We start from the raw sequence: 16,466 nt of genomic DNA, 5'->3' as shown, positions 1-16,466 counted from the left end.
TTTTTCCATGTAGAAATAAAACATGCCTTCTCATATATCTTTTTTTTTTTTTTTGACAGGCAGAGTGGACAGTGAGAGAGAGAGAGAGAGAGAGAGAGAAAGGTCTTCCTTTGCCATTGGTTCACCCTCCAATGGCCGCCGTAGCCGGAGTGCTGCGGCTGGTGCACCGCGCTGATCTGATGGCAGGAGCCAGGTGCTTCTCCTGGTCTCCCATGGGGTGCAGGGCCCAAGCACTTGGGCCATCCTCCACTGCATTCCCAGGCCACAGCAGAGAGCTGGCCTAGAAGAGGGGCAACTGGGACAGAATCCGGCGCCCCAACCGGGACTAGAACCTGGTGTGCTGGCACCGCAAGGCAGAGGATTAGCCTAGTGAGCTGCGACACCGGCCCTCTCATATATCTTTTCATATGAACTTCTGTGAAATTGTAGCTTCTCAATACAGGTTCAGTGTTATTGAATGCCTTTGTGCATGCAGCTTCCATCTCTATTTTATGACTGCTTTCTGAGCAGAGTTATTTACTTATGGATTTTCATTTGGTGTTTGCCACTTCACTGATTTCTTAGTCAAATAACTTTCCAATTTGATTCGTTTGAGTCATCTAGGTAGATAACATTATCACAGAAACAATAATTATTCTGTCTCCTTCCCAAATTATCAAATTTCCTTATTTTTCCTGTCTTATTGCAAAATACTAGATTCTTAGAAATCACTTAAAATACTCTTCATTAAGAATGTCTCCAGTATTTCAGTAAAGTGTTGACCAGTTTTGGTTTTTAGACATATTTAACTTTCAATCTTCCATCCTGAACCTTTTGTCTGATGGTTTTGTGTGTGTCTTCCCAGCCTGCTCTGCCTGGGATTGCACAAGGCTGACCCTTTTTACCCTCAAGAATGTCCCATCTCTAAGCTGACACCCCCCTCGGTACCTGTTGATGCTTCCTTCAAGTCTGAACACCCACAGTTCACGAGAAAGCTCTCCTCTAATTATAAGACCAACACATTAAAAATTGGAACCACTCTTGTTTTACTTAGTAAATCATATGAAACCACCAGGCTATTTTCTGCTAACTAAAAGTTAGTGTCTTGCATAAGATCTTTTTTTTTTTTTACATTTTAAGAAAATGCTAAACTATTTTCTCACATAGAAATTATCATTTCATTTGAATTTGCTGACTTTTTGCCAGTGAGAAGTAAAAATAACTGAGATTTCGCAAATGCCGTGCAAAAAGGATTGGTTCCATGGATTGAACCAGCTAGAACAATTTGTGAAAATAGACCGAGGGGGAAAATAACGGCAACAGTTAGCAATGGGGTGGGGTTAAATCAGTTACTAGAATTGTGAGTGCCTTTACAGTGAGCCAGATCTAGTAATTGTGAGGCCTTGAGCCTGTCTCTGTATCATCCTGAGCCCACATTACCTCTAAGCTGAGGGTGTTTGCCTTGCGAGGATAATGTGAGAATCAGAGCTGAACTCTGTAAAGTATGTAGTTTGACACTTGGCATCTAGCAGGCACTTGCTGAGTGAAACTGTCGTGTCTGAAGGCAGGTGCCCAGGCTGTGCTTGAGGTATAGCAATGGAGAGAAAGAACCCTTCTCCACTGTGAAGTTCTGTGTGGAGCTGACATCAACAGAATCTCAAGAAGTTTGCGATTGAACCAATAGGCAGTGTTGTTTGTAGGGTGCAATTGAACTGCCCCAAGACACTGATCAAGGTTGTGGAGATTCTTTTTTATTTTATTTTTAATTTGACAGGTAGAGTTATAAACAGTGAGAGAGAGAGAGAGACAGAGAGAAAGGTCTTCCTTCCATTGGTTCACTTCCCAGATGGCTGCTACGGAGCCAGGAGCCAGGTGCCTCTTCCTGGTCTCTCATGCGGGTGCAGGAGCCCAAGCACCCGGGCCATCCTCCACTGCCCTCCTGGGCCACAGCAGAGAGCTGGCCTGGAAGAGGAGCAGCCGGGACTAGAACCCGGTGCCCATATGGGATGCCAGCGCTGCAGGAGGAGGAGTAACCAAGTGATCCACGGCGCTGCCCCCGGTTGTGGAGATTCTTAGTGTCTTTCTGTCTGGTATGACCCTTACCATGATTACTGAGTTCCCTTGGACCCCACTTCCTGTCCCGCCCTGCTTAGATCCAGGCTTCTCTGAGGAAGACTGGCGGGTCCATACTTTGCTGGTACAGTCAATTTAGTCATTGTAGCTAAGCTCCTGGCATTTAAGAAACTCCTTGTCAGCACCACTTAAATGTTCTAAACTGCCAGCATCCAAGGCACCCTTGTTAGTATCAAACTTCAGTCTTAGTGAGGCAGAATAGGGCCTTTCTTCTATCATTCCCCAAAGGAAGATCGAGATCGCTATTTTTTTTTTTTTTAGCATGGTGGGAGGTATCTGTATTATTATTGTTTAAAATCAATTATGCTTTACTCCATATTTTTTTTTCTGTTGTTTATTTTATCTGTCCTGCTTTCCCAGAGGGGCAGAATTAAAGCCCCCATTTGGTTTTTATTAGTGTAATCATTTAATAGCTGTTCTATAATGCTTTACTTATTGTGTTAATTTTCTGAAGTTATGTCCAGAGGCAGCTTCCTGGAAGACCACATTTAAAACAAATAGAAAAATTTAACTTGCTTCTTTTTTAATGGGTCCAGTTCCTACTTAGAGTTTCAGCGAAGATTATTGAGCACTATTGACTTAGAAAGTCATTGAAAAAAACATAAATATAAGCAGTAGTTAGTATTTTAAATATATCTGGGTGAGTCTAGGCATCTTGTTAACAGGATGACAGTACAGTCACTGATCCTAGCATCTGTATGGACCTCAGTTCATGACATCAGTGCTCTGGATTTGCTCTGAACAAATCAGAGGTGTGGGTGTGGCTATTGTGATGTGTCCCTATCAGCCACGACCGCTCTGTTGCACAGGGGGCTATGCTGTGGGTGCCAGGGCTCATTGTCTGATTGTTGTTGGCTGTTTTAATGGGAATATATCCCATGTCGACTTCGGTATTGAAAGGACTAGTTCTCAACTTGAAATGGGGCTTCACAGCAGAGCATAGTGACAAACTAAATTACCCGAAGGATAAAACAAATATTTATTTGTTTATTTGAAGGGCAGAGAGAGAAATACAGTTGGATAGATGATAGGTTGATAGATTGAGCTCTTATCTGCTGGTTTATTCCCTATTTGTCCTTAGTGGCCCCCTGATGGGGCAGAAGCTAGAAGCTCAGTCTAGGTCTCCCACATGGGTAGCAAGGACCCAATTTCTTGAGTCATCACTGCTGCCTCCTCGGCCTACATTAGCAGGAAGCTGGAGTCAGGGTCAGAGCTGGGCATCCAACGCAGGTACTCTGATGCAGCATGCAGGCATCCTAACCAGGGTCTTGACCAGTAAGCCACATGCCCATCCCCAGAGGACACCTGTGATAAACGTCATCTGTCAGACCCAGTGTTCGGTTGCATCCTGAAGGAGAAGGGTGAACTGAAATGTAAATACCTCGGCTCAGCTGTGAGTGTCACAGACTCTAGACCTACCCATAACACAACAGTAGCTGTGAAGCCTCTGGGTTTGTTTCCTCCTCAGTACAACCAGGAGTTGGGAGAGAGTCCCTCTCAGTTTTGCACTTTCTGCAGTGTTCAGTGAGTGAGCGGTCGCTGTGTCACGCACTGAGGAGGTCTTCAGCAGTGACCAGGATTAGAGTGTTTCAAGTTCCGTGTGCAGATTCTGGAGATAGGTGTGGTACTTGCCAAAATTCCCTCCAGGTTGAGTGTCCCTTACATTAAATGCTTAGGAACAGAGGGGATTTGGATCTTGGACTACTTGAAAATATACACAGAGGTTTCTTGTAGATGGGACTCAAGTCTAAATATGAGATAATTTATTCATTTATTTATGTTTCATGCATACCTTGTGCATTGGTATAATTTAGCACACCTGCTCTTTGTGACCTGTCACATGAGGTAAAGTGTGGAAATTTACCCTTTGGCAACATGTTTTGCATTTGGATGAATTTTGGGTTTCAAAATTTTGAATTAGGGATAGTCAGCCTATAATGAACTAGCATTTAAGGTGAGATTTCAGTAAAATCCTAGTTTGAGATCCGTTATTTATAACAATGGCTGAGAGAGGAGTGAAGAGAATGCTAGGGAACAAATCGTGGGGACCAACCGTGTGACCCTGAGCCAGTCACTCTATCTCTGCTTTTCTCCTCTGGAGAAGATCAGCCTCTAACAGGGAAGGTCAGTGACCTTTTCAAACTGCCAGCCACTCAGATGTTCAGCTGCATCAGGTGCCCTGAGCAGGTACAGCCTGTTACCTGTGATTTAAAGCTCAGGAGGAAGAAATGGACGAGGTTTCCATGGGGATGGGCCAAAAAGGAGAGGAAGGGCAGGGGGACTGAGGTTTACCTGGCAATTTTATTCAGAGAAGGAAACGAGGTCTAGTATAATTGCCTGTTGTTCAGGTACAGAATGTATCAGATGTGGTGTTTAAATCCATTCAGTGCTCAGTTCTTAGCACAGGGCACCACCTACTTTGGCTATTTCTATTTCCTGCCCATAGTCGTGATGTTTGAAACCTTTAGCTCTGGGCAGTGCCACTGGAAAAGGTAATGGAAGGCAAGAGTCTATTTGAAAGGAGGAGAAAAGGGGTCCATTTCCGTGGAAGCACTTTTAAGGCCCTTCCAGGAAGGGTATGGGAAATGATAACAGTTTAAAAGAAAGAATCTCAGATTTGATCTTTCTTCTGCAATGGAATTTGGTGTATAATTTTTCGAGTACTAAGCCACAAAATCTATTGCATGGACCCAGATGCCTTCATTTGCATCTTGGGGCTTCTATTTCATCTTTTTTCCAAAAAAAGCTAACGTGGTGGGTGTTTGGTGTAGTGGTGAAGATGCCAGCTGGGATGCTGGAGCATCTGTGTTCACGTCCTGCAGCCACTCCTGGTTCCAGCTGGTGGCCAGCGCAGACCCGGGGCAGCAGTGGTGATAGACTGGGTTGAGTTGTTGACATCCACAAGGAAGACCTGGATCGTGTTCCCAGCTCCTGGCCAGCCCTGACTGTTCTGCGCACGTGGGGAGTGAACCAGTAGATGAGAGATCTCTGTCTCTGTCTTTCAAATAAATTGAATTAACAAATAATTTAAAAAATGGCTTCTCCCTACAGGGCCATCGTCAGATACATTTAAAAAGTAAAAAAAAATTAATAAACTATTAAGGTGATTTTCTAGAGAGATTAATGCACAGAGCATTCACTAGTCACCTCTCATTAAAAACTACAGCAGCACAGGATAGGTAAGATTAAGAGCTGGATTTAAATCATATAAGGGCCAGCACCTAATTAGGAAATCTGTAACATTGATTTGATAAAGGAAAACTTAATCAAGGTGTGATTGTAATTTTCGCTTCCAGTTGCTGCTGGGGATTTTACTGGGAATGTATCCTATGTGGACTCTGTTCACAGGACTGATTCTTTTTTTTTTTTTTTTTTTTTTTTTTTTTTTTTTTTTGACAGGCAGAGTGGACAGTGAGAGAGACAGACAGAAAGGTCTTCCTTTTCCATTGGTTCACCCCCCAACGGCCACTGCGGCCTGTGCACTTCGCTGATCCGAAGCCAGGAGCCAGGTGCTTCTCCAGGTCTCCCATGGGGTGCAGGGCCCAAGCACTTGGGCCATCCTCCACTGCACTCCCGGGCCACAGCAGAGAGCTGGCCTGGGAGAGGAGCGACCAGGACAGAATCCGACGCCCCGACTGGGACTAGAACCCCATGTGCCGGCGCCACAGGTGGAGGATTAGCTTATTGAGCCGCAGCGCCGTCCAGGAATGATTCTTAAATTAGAATGGGGCATCAAAGCAGAGCACAGGGAGGAACCAACCACCTTGCAGGGGAACAAAGGAGACTCTCAGCTAGCAGCAAATGTGGCAGATTGAAGTTCACGATGTCATTGTGTTTCTCCTTCCCTGTTTATACCTGGAATCGTTCACATGTTGTACGTGTGGTGTTAGACTCTTAGCTGTCTTAAGACTCCACTGTCTTAAAGGCAGATGATGGGTATTCTTCCTTTTTGTAGGGGGTTTCCAATGGTCATCCCATGACTCCTAGCAGATAATAGATTTCCATAAAGTGTCTATGAAATAGCAGGACCGATGCACGTTGGTAATCTGGAAACCATTGTTGCTGAACTTTGGCCCTGCTGTGCCATCGCCTCTCCAGGTCCAGATGGATTCGCCCCTTGGGTACCACCGAGGCGCCTGAGAGAGGTGGTCCAGGCTGGATCTGGTCAGTGTTCGTTTGACTTTTAAAACCTGAGACACTTCAATTTCACACAATGATAGGAAGTTCTCGATTGCTTTCAGACATCTGAAGCTGTGGCACTGCTTGGCCCATGACCGCATGTGGTGGCAATTAGTAGCTATCCCATCAGACAGGGCTCCTTCAGATTCTGCCACCAGGAGGAAGCAGGACAGGAGGTCCTTGTGTTCGGCTGCGTTCTGCACGAGATGAGCGAGGCGAAGCCCCTTGCTTTTGACTCCAGACTGAGTTCACTTTCTTACTGACTGAGGTGCAGTCTCAGGATTCAGCGTGCGTTTCTGTCATTGTTGGGTAGGAATGAGTTAAGGAGCTAAGGGCGAGCTTTTGTTTTCTCCAGCCCCACGGAAAGAGGCAGCAAAGCTCTGAGCGCTAGGCCTGCGGGGACTGCAGAGCACATACCCACCTCTTCAGTGGCTCCAGCGGGAACTGAGCAGGATCCAGGCACTAAATAACCCTAATGACATCGAGTAGGAACTCTTTGGGGAGCTGTTTGGGAGTTTGTCAGAGCATATTAAAATACAATACATTCACATAATCAAAAAAGGCTCATCAGTCCATCTGTCTATACATTCTTTTCTTTTTTTTTTTTTTTTTTTTTTTTTTTTTTTTTTTTTTGACAGGCAGAGTGGACAGTGAGAGAGAGAGACAGAGAGAGAAAGGTCTTCCTTTGCCGTTGGTTCACCCTCCAATGGCCGCCGCTGACCGCGCTGATCCTGGCAGGAGCCAGGAGCCAGGTGCTTTTCCTGGTCTCCCATGGGGTGCAGGGCCCAAGCACCTGGGCCATCCTCCACTGCACTCCCTGGCCATAGCAGAGAGCTGGCCTGGAAGAGGGGCAACCGGGACAGAATCCGGCGCCCCAACCGGGACTAGAACCCGGTGTGCCGGCGCCGCAAGGTGGAGGATTAGCCTATTGAGCCACGGCGCCGGCTCATTCTTTTCTGATATTAAATTTGTCCAGGGACTTTTCAAAATTACATCACCTATCCATGCCCCTTCCTTAGTGAATAAAAATGTGGAAAGAATGGAAGGCAAATCAGAATAATGCACATTGGTGGAAGTCCTGTAATTGAAATCATTATTGCTTAAGACACCATTGCTTTCATCAGCCCTATCATAAATCAATGCTTTTCGCAAGTGAAGGTTTAAAATAAAGTGCTGTTAAACAAATTGGGCCACTTAAAAGGCATGATGCAATCGGGAAGCTACTGAAAATGGATAAAAAAAAAAGTGCTTTCTGAATAGATACACTGGCTCTGGCATTTCATCTTCCATTTAATTTAAAAACATATATTACCTGGTCCTTTCTTAAAAATTACATATTGGAGGTCTATAATGGCCAAGTCTTTAACCCATTAAAAAAATTTACTCCCAGGACCAGTTAATATTTGATGTTTAATTGCCTTTTTTTGTTGGAGAGGAAAAAAGAAATCTCTTTCTTTCTTGATTTTTCAAAAGTCATCTTGTGAGCTATAAACATGGAGAGGAGTAATTGATTTTCAAACATTCAACTGCACAAAAATGAGTGTGTGTTTAAAAAAGCCTGGGGCAGGCTTTGTGGCTCAGCAGGTTAAGTCACAACTTACAATGCCCACATCTCATAGAGGAATGCAGGTTTGAGCCCTGGCTGCTCTGCTTCTGATCAAGCTTCTTGCTAATGCATCCCAGGGAGCAGCAGATGATGGCTCAGGTCTCGGGCCCCTGCCCCCCACATGGGAAATCCAAGATGAAGTCCCTGGCTCCTGGCTTCAGCCTGGGCCAACCCTGGCTATTGTGGTCACTTGGGGAAGTGAACCAGCAAACAAAAGATCTCTCTTTCTTTCTTTTTTTCTTATTTAGATTTATTTTGTTTATTTGAAAGGTAGAGTTACAGAGAGAGGTAGAGTCAGAGAGAGAGAGGTCCTCCATCTGCTGGTTCACTCCCCAAATGACCACAATGGTCAGAGCCGCACTGATCCAAAGCCAGGAGCCAGAAGCTTCTTCCGGGTCTCCCACGTGGGTGCAGGGGCTCAAGGACTTGGGTCATCCTCTACTGCTTTCCTAGGCCATAGCAGAGAGCTGGATCAGAAGTGGAACAGCCAGGACTAGAACCGGCGCCCATATGGGAAGCTGGCACTTCAGGCCAGGGCGTTAACCAGCTGTGCCACAGCTCCAACCCTGATCTCTCTTTCTTTCTCTATCTCTCCATCTCCTTCCCTCTCAGTGGCTCTACCTTTCAAGTAGAAATTAACAAATACAACATTTGTTTTATTTTGTTTTAAGCCTCTGCAAGGCTTAACTGGCCAGGCAGCTGAGGTCTGGAGAGGTTAATTCCCTGCATGGGGTTACATGGGTGGTAAGTGCTGGGAGAATGAGTCTTCTAGGTATGCTTCATACCAGGGTGTGAGGGTGTCAGGGGAGCCAGGGCAGAACGCCATGCCAAGCTCCCTGCTTCGGAGCAATGGATGCCTTCCAGCCATTCAGCCAGCACCAGATCTGAGAGTCAACAGCAATGCCACACATGGAGAAAGGGCACGACCATGATTTCAGCCTCCACCGTCGGGGAGCCAGGACCTGCTAAGGCCTCAGAGGGTGTGGGATGAGTGGGGAGGTCAGACCGGGTGCCCGAAAGCACCACCCACAGGGACTCCTCCTCACAAGCTTTTCAAGAGAACCAGAGGGCAGGAAAGAGTGAGAAGTCTCCAGCTGGGCTCCTCGAGTTAGAAAATTTCGATTTCAGCTTTGTCAGTCTCCCAATGCTTGCCCAGGCCATGAATTCACTCCCAGAGGCCAAAGTTTCCCTTTCTCTCCTGCTTTTCTTTGTTCCTCCCTTCCCAGTTATTCTTCGGTCTCTTCAAAAGCTGCACGAACCAACTGGTCCTCCAGAGAGCTCCCCTCCGAGCTCAGGTGACATGCCTCATTGAGTTACACCTTCCCTGACTTGCGTCCGGACCTGGACTGTGCCACTCCGTGCTGTTTTCCACCTCGTGAGAAGAATATTTATCAATTGGCTTCCCCGGGTTTCCAAAGAGTGGGCCTGCCTGCACCAGCTCCCTACCCAGGGTGAGCCATGAATCCCTGGCCCTGGTGGCGGAAAACCAGGCCAGGACACTGCTCTTCCTCCTGCTACTTCTCTGAGCCAGGAAGCCACAAGGTGCGTGACTGCGGGTTGGGGGCTCTGAGAGGTGTGTTAGGATGCATTCGTAATTTGCATAAAGGAGACTGGCTGATGCCACGGTTGACAGTACTCATGGAATGTTTATTTCCCTACACAGTAGCTTGCTTGCACAAAGGTTTTCTTGTTGTTGTTGTTACTTAATTTTTTTCCCTTTCCTGCTTCCCTTTTCTCCCCATTGTCTTTTTTCACTTTTTAAAAAATTCCCAGTTAATGTTAATTCTCTTTGTACTCCAAGCAGTGGTGAAACCAACAGGCTCACATTGCTGGGAGAGTATGTTGGCAAGACCCTTCAGGAAACTCATTGGGCAGTGCGTACCAAGGGCCATGAAACATTTATGAGAGCTGTGCAATCATAGGGAAATGGGATATGCACTTCTCATGCTTACGAGTACATAGGCAAATCTGCATGGTCGTAATAATAGGTTGCATCTGTCCACTTAATGTATGACAGGCACTGTGGGTGAGCTCTGTGCTGCAGAGACTATCATTATTATATCTCCGTTCTGAAGATGAGAAAAGAGAGGCACAGGAAGATAAATTGAGTGAGATTTTGGCCCCATTCTGACTGCGGAGCTTGCACCGTTCACCTATAATTACTTGTTTTTCTCATAATGTGTGGTTCATTCTAAGCAATAAACAAACATTAACAACTGAAGTCCCTCCACACCAAGGAACAAAATTCAGACAAGCTATACTCCCATAATAACCACATGAAAAAAGTAAACAGGAAAGCTTAGGCTGAGAGAAAATACCGAACTCGCAAAGGCTTGTATGCATACTGTTGGTAAAATGACAGGCAGCTATCCGAAACAGCACCTGCACTTTGGAAGGTCTTTCCTCTAGATCGGAACGAGACCCCATATGAGACTCTTTTACTAAGAGAATCCAGTTAATGTTATTCTGTTGACTTTTATGGATGGTGCAAGAGAACAAGTCTTGCCTGTATTTGCAAAATACTTTGAGATAGCTTTATCTGAATTCACATGAGACTTTTCTTGGGGCCTAGACCGGTGTGTCTTCATGTATATTGTGTGAGAACATAGCTGAAAGTATGAATGGAATCTCTGGTCCCTTTCTCTTGCTCGAAAAGCACATGCATTAACAACATTTTGCTGAGTATTTGTTCACTTTTGTCCAGGGATCTTTGGAATGTTCTAGGCTCATTGCTGTATTGAAGGTTTAAAACGACCTTTTCTGTTTGAACTTGCAGAGATTTTTTTTTAATGTACCTCAGTTGAGGGACACACTTTTCCTGTAGTTCAAACACGGACACAATTTCTCTTTCTTTTTAAAAGATTTATTTTATTTATTTGAAAGGGAAAGTTTACAGTGAGGCAGATGGGGAGAGAGAGAGAGAGAGAGACAGAGTGAGAGTATCTTTCATCCTCTGGTTTACTCCCCAAACGATCACAACGGCTGAAGCTGGACCATTCCAAAGCCAGGAGCCAGGAGCTTCTTCCAGGTCTCCCACATGAGTGCAGGGGCCCAAGGACTTGGGCCATCTTCTACTGCTTTCCCAGGCCATAGCAGAGAGCTGGATGGGCAGTGGAGCAGCTGGGACTTGAACCAGAGCCTGTATGGGATGCAGGCACTGCAGGCAGCAGATTTACCTGCTACACCACAGCACTGGGCCTGACACGGTTGCTTGAGTGTTGTCCACACCCGAATAACTAAGACTTGCTTGTTGAGGAGAGCAACTATTTGGTTTCAGGGCTTTAATAGGACACTGTGCATTATGAACACTTGTATTCAGATACTTGGCTAACAATTGCCTTTTCAGTTTTCCAGGGTTAGAGTGAACAAACGCACAGCACACATCACCAAGACTCAAAGGTTGTGCCTGATTCTCTAGCAAAGAGGAAGCTTTCACAAGGTGAGTGGCAGCAGTATGCATGGCTTCTCCTTCCACGGTGGCACGAATGTGCTCTCAGGAAACACATGTGTTAGGTGCATGTGCATGAGGCGCAGCGTTAGGTGGACATGAGAAATGGGTGGATGATGCCCTTGGGGGAGATTCCACTAGGACTCTTACGTGCTGATGTTTGGAAGAACTCAGACGTCCTCTTGCCACTGTCAGCCAGGCGCTAACAAGATTACAGCCACGGCATGATCTCCTTCTGTGAGATATTTTCATCATCAGGAAGAGGGAAGTTATTTTTTCCATTTCTGCTTTCCAAAATGGAAAACTTCAATTTTGCAAATTCTGTACCTCCTCTTCAGGACTGGGCCACGGAAGACAGAAACACCATGTTAGAGGTCGTTGGTCCGTTTGCCCCAGGAACTACTCCCCAGCAGCCGTCCCTTCCTGAGTTACAGGAGACGGCAGAACTACGGGCCTCATGCATCTGGCCAATTATGCAATGCCCAGTCACAGGGGGAAATTCCTCCTTCACCCCAGCTGGTGGACACTTATGCCCTGGAGCTCAGGACGGACATGCCTTGTAACTTTTTAACCTGGTTAGTGCAACTGCCAATATTATTCCTGTTCATATAAATGTCTAATCCTTTCTTGAATCTTGCTAGACTATTTGCCTCAATAATATCCTGCGGCAATGAATTCCACAGGTAGATTATATGCTGCTTTAAGAAGTATTTCCTTTTATTTGTTTTAAATTTGTTGCCTTTTAGCATCACAAGATGGCCCTTGTTCTTGCCTTGAGTGGCACAAGATACAGCCACTTCAGACTGAGCTTTCCTTCTCCCAGTCACTTTCTTCACTATTGTTTCATCCCAATGTTCTTTATAGATCGGGTATTCTGGCAGTGGATCAGTCCCAGAGGCTGGGTAAGTCTTGGTGGGTCAAAGTCCAGGATTGGTCAGCTCCACTCTGGTGAGGCCCCTCCTTGACTGGGTCACCTCATGGCACCTGGTACCACGGCAGGGACAAGTACACGAGTGAGAGGCCGCACGTGAGACAGGAAGTCAGAAGGAGGAGGGACCAATTTGCTCTCTCGTGCACTAACCAGGGTTCCATGAGAATTGCACTAATTTCTTCTGAGAACAGCATCTCCAATGACCTTGCAGCAAGTCTCACTTCCTAAAAGTTGCACCATCTCTTAATACCACCACATTGAGGACCAAACTTCCGAATACGTGAATCCATTAGGGACAAGCTGCACGCAAATCATGGAAGGAACCTGTGATTTTGACTAAGTGAGATGATTGAAGTATGCATTCTCATACTATTTCAGACAACAGTAGGCTTGGGGAAAAAAGCTGTACTTGATGTTCAATGTCATTTATTGGACAGATAATGCTTATTATGTACTTATTTGTTGGACACCTACTATGTTCTAAATCTGGAGAGCCATTTTTGAATGAGACTAGGTTTTTATTCTGAAAACCTAAGTATGTGGAGAGAGAAGCAGGCCATAAAAGGATAAATACACACCCGAACAATGGAATTTCAGATGGTATTGAGTATTAAGAGTGACCAGGACAGGACGGCAGGAGCCGCTTGAGATTGCATGGGCAGAAGTGGCCCTCCTAAAAGGTGACAGCTGTGATTGGTGGCTAAGGGGTCAGTTATGTGAAATTTCTGTGAAGGTGAGCTCCTGCTTGCAGAATAATGCCCACAGTAGTTGAGGCTCACTCCTATGTGTTCAGCGTGTGGCTGAATCAATGTTGAGAAGTCACAGTGAGTGACTCAGTTGATCCAGGAGAAACTTGTCCAAAGACTCCTGGAGTGGTGTAGTGGGTAAAGCTGCTTTCTGCAGTGCCGGCATTCCATATGGGCGCCAGTTCGAGACCTGGCTGCTCTGCTTCCAATCAAGCTCTATGCTATGGCCTGGGAAAGCAGTAGAAGATGGTCCAAGTCCTTGGGCCCCTGCACCCACATGGGAGACCCAGAGGAATTCTTCACTCCTGGCTTCAGATCCATGGAGCTCTGGCAGTTGCAGCCAACTGGGGAGTGAATCAGAGGATGGAAGACCTCTCTCTCTCTCTCTCTCTCTCTCTGCCTCTCCTTCTGTGTGTAACTCTGACTTTCAAATAAATAATAAATCTTAAAAAAAGGACTCCTGGAGTAAGAAAAGCAGAGGCTTTAGCCAACTAGTAAGACTTGAGTTTCAAGACCTGACCTTGTATCCAACTAACCAGCTAGGTGACCTTGGGATATCATTCAGAGTGGCCTTTTTAGAATGAGAGCCAAGTTTCCTTGTTGTGAAGGTTTTGGAGATCAGAGGTAAAGTTATGTAGAAGTTCTTTATAAACTGTCAAATGGTGTGGAGATGTTGGTTATTCCTGTAGGAATCAGCATGCTTTGGTCTTTCACGCTTTCCCCTTGTCCTACCTTACTTCCTCTGATTGCTACTTTATTCCTTTCTAAAGGCCACCATTGGCAGCCAAGGTACTTTACTCGTTGCCACAGAGGTGGCTTAAGCAGAGTGGATTTACCTTCCTGAAATTCTTGTGTGTTTCTTAAGGACCTTAAAAATGGAATCATGCAAAACTGTTGCTTTGTGATACAGGAGCTGGAAGTGGTTTTCCGGCAGTGATGGTTTGCTTTGATTTTGTGGATTGCTAAATCTCCTGGGGTCAGGCTAACTTCTATCCATAAAGACAAAGTCCTTGCCTGCACTTCCCAGACCTGGAGGCCTGGCTGAGCCGGCCTGAGCACTACACTGTGGTGCCGTGGGTGCATACTATTTCCTGACACTGCCTCTTGCTTTTCCTTTTAATTGCCCCATCATGCACCTTTTTTCCTGTTTAGGCTATTTGGAGCAGAGGCGTGTGCAGCTCTGCATAATGATGTATTGTAAAGACATTTCAAGGCATAAATTATCAGGATTGTTTACATGCGTGGCTCCAATTTATTGGCACTTGTGTAGGCCTTGGTTTTATGATGTTGCTGCCAGCCAGGCTCCTTCTGGGTAAAACTCTGAAACAGGAGAAGCTGCCTTTTGCCAGGCCTCACCAGCACTTCCTCTGCCTTGTTCCTGCGCTTTCAACACCTGCCTCCTTTCCCATCCCCAGAAAGCACAGTGGAGATGTCAGAGCTTTTCCCCCTTCACGTGAGGACATATCGTGGGTCCTCCCCAGACCTGCCTCCAGCGAAGGTGAGACGCACAGAATAAACCTTCAATGATATAATTTTAGAACGGTGGCAACTGGAAGGGTGGCTATTTTTGGCTGTGGGGCTTTCTCCTTGACCTGAGATGATACTGCTCTGCCTGCTGCTGGTGTGGCCAGCCAATCCTGTTAGCAACGTGCTTGCCATTCCTGGGGGGTGGCTTCTTCATTCCTCTGCCCAGCAGCACTCTGCTCGCCCAGAATTCTGTGCGTTTGTGCAAGGTCAAGGATCTGTTGACATGCGCCCACCTGGGCTTGTCCCAGGCTGACATTCCACGGTAATGTTCCAGGCCACCCCGAGGGGCAACACAGATGGACTATGCCCTTCCACACAGAGGGTGAGGGGAACGGCTGGTCCGGTGACTGCAGGTCCCTGCTCGTCTGAGCTCTGTCAGTCGCTCAGCAACGGCCCTCTGAGTCACTCCCACTCTGAGCTGGGTGATCTGCAGGCCCCAGGGTCTCAGCATTCCCACCTACGCTGCCTCGGCTGGAGCTGGATCCTCACTGTGATGCCTCTGGCCACCCTGCTTGCTGCCTTCCCACTCAGGCTCCTGACACAGCTGCCGTCTGCAGACCCCCTGTGCTGGCCAGGCAAGTGAGTGGGAGCTCCTGCAGCAGATGGGCGGAACAGCTACAAGAAGACCTGAAGGTGGCCAAAAATAACAGTGCTCTCCAGATGAGGGTGATTAGAGCCAAGATCATCACTGGGTAGGGATCTTGTTCTTCCTTTTACAACCTAGAAAGGGTGCAGAGACTGGAAGATCACTCAGGAAGAAAGAATAAGGTCAGGAAAGAGTGGAAAAAAATGATAACTGCTTTTGAAAAAAAAAAAAAAAAAGGAATTGGATTTCTTTATGTCCAAAGAGAGAAAACAAAGGCCTTGTACAGGAGTGGGGAGCACCCAGGCTCTCTGCATGGTAGCTCTCTTCTACAATTTCCCTAGCCATAGAAAACTGGGAGCATTCTGGGTTTGGGGAGAGAAAAAAAGGGGGGGTGGCTAGGACTAGAAGTTATGATAAAAAGGGAGAGAAAGATCAAGAGACAATGTTGCCTTCTCTTATCTGCTGTTTGAGCCAACTTTATGGATATTTATTGAGAACCAATGATGTCTGATCCAGTTATCCATTTCTGCCTGATAAATCACCCTAAAATGTACTACCGTAAAGCCACAGCAAGCATTTTATCTTTGTCTCTCAGGGCTCTGAGTGGGACTGTCTGGTTCTCACCACCATGGGGTTGGTGGTGGCCGAGGCTGGAGCCCTCTCTAAAGCCTCCTGGATCACATGTCTGATGGCTGATGCTGGCGTCGTGGCAACCTTAGCAGAGGCTGTCAGCTGGGACACCTGCTCAGGGTCTTTCGCACAGCGTCTCATCCTCACGCTCCTTACATGGCCACTCAGGACACCAAAGATGAGTCTCGGAAGAGAACAAGGTAGAAGCTGAATTTTCTGTTTTGTCTCAGCTGAGTCACTGGAGCTCTCCTGTATGGGAGGAGTGCGGAAGAGCTTGTGGACATGTCTTCAAGCTGCCACCGTGGCCCATCCTGTGTCGGCCGCTCCCGACCTCCTAATCACCCTGAAGTAATCCAAGTCAATTAAGTATTCAGTGATAACTCATGCAGTAGCCATTTGCCAGGTGAAGGAGGAGATGGAAGAGTGTCTACCTGCGTGTGTGAGGTCACAGGCAGGAGACGGTCAGGAAGACCTGTGGCCACGTATCATTTGGAGAGCATCAGAGATACATATGACAACAGTGGTCAACATTCCTTGACCTTGGAGAGAGTGATCTTCTTACTACCTGTTGTAAGTCCATGAGTTTGTTCCTGCTAACTTACGTTTTTCACTACCTGTCTTCTCTTCCCCTGTCTCACCAGTGTCCTGCCACCTGTCCTTGCTTTCGGTTACATTTTTCTGCTGTGACTCTAAAATTCTTC

At 46.4% G+C, this 16,466-nt stretch overlaps 1 long non-coding RNA gene across 7 annotated transcripts in view; it reads left to right on the top strand.

The window, feature by feature from the left end:
* Positions 1 to 16,466, top strand: part of LOC103352191 (uncharacterized) — a 141,547-nt gene that overhangs the window by 30,362 nt on the left and 94,719 nt on the right. For 2 of the 7 annotated variants that reach the window (XR_011380426.1, XR_011380425.1), the window contains exons 4-8: positions 9,124 to 9,439; positions 11,244 to 11,336; positions 14,438 to 14,520; positions 15,081 to 15,241; positions 15,731 to 16,335. This is a non-coding gene — a long non-coding RNA (uncharacterized lncRNA). Of the gene's footprint in view, positions 1 to 9,123; positions 9,440 to 11,243; positions 16,336 to 16,466 lie in introns of those variants that run through there. The other 5 variants (XR_011380427.1, XR_011380423.1, XR_011380421.1 and 2 more) reach the window with 3 other exon arrangements.

This window comes from Oryctolagus cuniculus, chromosome 12 (genome assembly GCF_964237555.1).
Source record: "Oryctolagus cuniculus chromosome 12, mOryCun1.1, whole genome shotgun sequence".
NCBI classification, from domain to species: Eukaryota; Metazoa; Chordata; class Mammalia; order Lagomorpha; family Leporidae; genus Oryctolagus; species Oryctolagus cuniculus.
The sequence above is the reverse complement of the archived record's forward strand: the minus strand, read 5'-3'. Positions and strand labels throughout refer to the sequence as shown.